General features: G+C 35.6%; 1 long non-coding RNA gene across 1 annotated transcript; it reads left to right on the top strand.

Annotated features, from left to right (window-relative positions):
- The first annotated feature begins 317 nt into the window (after positions 1 to 317).
- Positions 318 to 853, top strand: LOC132267648 (uncharacterized). Its single transcript, XR_009469034.1, has 2 exons — positions 318 to 443; positions 648 to 853. It is a non-coding gene; the product is annotated as an uncharacterized LOC132267648 (long non-coding RNA).
- Positions 854 to 2,794: the final 1,941 nt, after the last annotated feature.

Below are 2,794 nucleotides of genomic sequence, written 5' to 3'. Positions count from 1 at the left end.
TTTCATTTGTGATGTCTGCTGAAGGACTGCACCCATCCGAAAATGCAAGAAAAGAAAAAAAAGTTTGAAATGGTGTTAGTGGTGGGCCTATTAGTTGATATTTTGGTAAAATACTGCTTTGTGCACATGGGTATCATGTATACAATTAATGTAAAGAAAAATTAGAGAAAGAAAGTGGCAGCAAGTGTCTGCAGAAAGTAAGATAAAGCAAGAACTGTGATGATGGTGTCGCGCGGGGTCCACTTAGTGATAAGTTTGCAATTGTTTTGATTTTGTTGTATGGTGACTTGTTGTGCTATGTCATTTGCCTATATATATTAGTCTGTTTTGGTGAGTAAACAGAAGAGAAAAATTAAAGGGCAAAGGGCCGAGATTTTATTTGAGCAGAGAGCCGAGATGGACTTGAGGCATGATGATCCAGTATTGATTTATTCTTTTAAAGAGTAGGGTTCTTTATACCTTGAATTGCCTGGGTGATTTTACCTCAAATATTTTGTTAATGCTGTTTTGTTAAATTGCATATATATATTTTTTGTTTAAAAATATATTTATATTTTGCGAATTAATTTTCATGAAACCACTTTGAGATTCTTGTTATGGTTTTTCCTACTGGGACTTCCCCCGTCTCACCCCCCCTACAGTTTTAGGTACCGAGGATAAGCTTGGATTGCTAGTTGCGGGATTAGGTGGAAGAATAGGAGTTGAGGAATTAAATTATTTTATTTAGAGAATTTTCTGTATTTATTTGAGGAAATTGATTTAGTATCAATTTAATTAATTTGAGATGTTGTCTTATTTATTTGAGGAAATTTGATTGATTTTGTATCAATAAAGGATATTTTATTTCTTTTGAGATCCTGGTTGTCTTTTATGAAGTATTTTGATTTGAATAAATCGAGAATTTTATTTAGAAAAATTCGGGGCGTGACAATGAAAGTTGGATCAATCGAACTTTTCTTGAGATCGATCGAAGTTGCTGAAATTCCACCCTTTGCTTCCTTTTGCTCTACTTCGCTCCTTTCTTTGATTCATCCCAGAATTGCTTCAATTATGTTCTTATTTGACTGAGTTAGCTTATTTTGGGGATAAGTACTTAAAAATGGAAATAACACGAAATTAATACAAAACGGTAAAATAATATAGATAAAGGTCCTATAATACCTAAGCTCAAGGGGTTTAAATACGCACTTTTCAGTGCTCATCAAAACGCTCTACATTAAGCAACAACTTGAGGACTTTGGGCTGGTATATGACCATATTCCTATTAAATGCGACAACACCAGTGCTATATACATTTTCAAAAATCCAATCCAGCATTCAAAAACCAAGCATATTGAAATTCGATACCATTTCCTTAGAGATCATGTGTCTAAATTTGACATTGAATTATAATTTATCTCTACCGACAAGCAAATGGCTAATATCTTCACAAAACCTCTTAATGAAGATAGATTTTACACCCTTAAAGGAGAAATTAGGTTATCCAATGAGTCTGATATGATTAAATCAAGGGATCCTCAAGGGTAAGTGATTCAGTTCAATTCAGCTGACTTAGTGATAAGCGCCGAATATTACATATTCAAGGGCCCTTATTTGCATTAGTAAAGTCCATTAGTTGATCATATTGTATATATTAGCTTCATTTGCATGTTTTTGTTACTTTCAGGTTGGTCCCCAAAGATAGTTAAAAGTGAGGCTTTGTTGAGTTCATGGAGAATCAAAGCATGCCATTACTAGGGACCTTCATTTTGCCTAAGCCAGTGACCCATTGAACTCATGGTTTTCTCTGCAAAAATTGCTAAGAAAGATGATCACGTCATAGGGCCAAGCCAAGTTCATCTCAAAGAGCAAATGCAGTGCTCAGAAACATTACGGGCGGCCGCCAAATAAGGTAGAAGGTTCCCAAAAATGCGTGTGCCGCACCCTAGCCTCCGTGACAGCATACGGGCACTCGCCCTATGCTGTGGGCGGCCGCCATTTTGCAGACAAGAAAGCATGGCCTTCTTTTTCTTCACCTAATGTGATCCCCTTGATTCAAGGGATTTCTCTGCACTTCTCTAGTAATTTTGGACCACAAAAATGGAGTTGTTTGATAGCTATGGTTGCTTATTAGAGGCTTGATACAATGTATTATTGATATCATGCATTGTAAGACATTTTCTAGAGAGAGAAATATTATTCTTGAGAGTTTTGGGTTGGAGCTTGCTCTAGGTGCAAAAATAGAGGGTAAGATCACTTCAACCTCCTCCTCCCTTGCTTCTATGGGTAACTAACTCCCTTTCTAAGGAGCTGATGAAGCCCTTCCTTGTAAGCATGTCTTAGTTTTGGGTTTAATTTGGGGAACGATGTATATATGTGGTAGTTTTGCAATCTTAAGCACTCATCTTGATGTAATGAAGCTTAATCTTTATAAATGATTATGTTGAAGCTATTGTCTTGTCTTAGATAATAATTTCTCATGATTGTATAGCTTGCATTTTTATAGTGACAATGAAAATGAGATTGTGAAATGGTTTTAATGGTATGTTGATGAAGAGGTTTGATAGTCCATAGCTTAGGGCCTTCCTTTGATGGATTATTCTTAGTTTTTAACTTCATGTGCTTTTATCATTTGCTTAAGGGTTTGATAATCTCTAGCTTAGTGAGCATATCTAATGCTACACCCTAGTTTAAGTAGTTCAAGCATGTAAAACTTTGATAGGTTATTCTTACCTCTTGATTTCATGAATTTCTTGAAGATAATGTAGCAACCATGTGTTGCTACATATCATGGCCACTTATATATGTTGTTTCC

Source organism: Cornus florida, unplaced genomic scaffold (genome assembly GCF_030987335.1).
Source record: "Cornus florida cultivar Cherokee Brave unplaced genomic scaffold, ASM3098733v1 CherokeeBrave_3.0.0_Hap2_Chr07, whole genome shotgun sequence".
Classification (NCBI taxonomy): domain Eukaryota; kingdom Viridiplantae; phylum Streptophyta; class Magnoliopsida; order Cornales; family Cornaceae; genus Cornus; species Cornus florida.
Note: the sequence above shows the minus strand (reverse complement) of the source record. Positions and strands in the feature narration are given on the sequence as shown.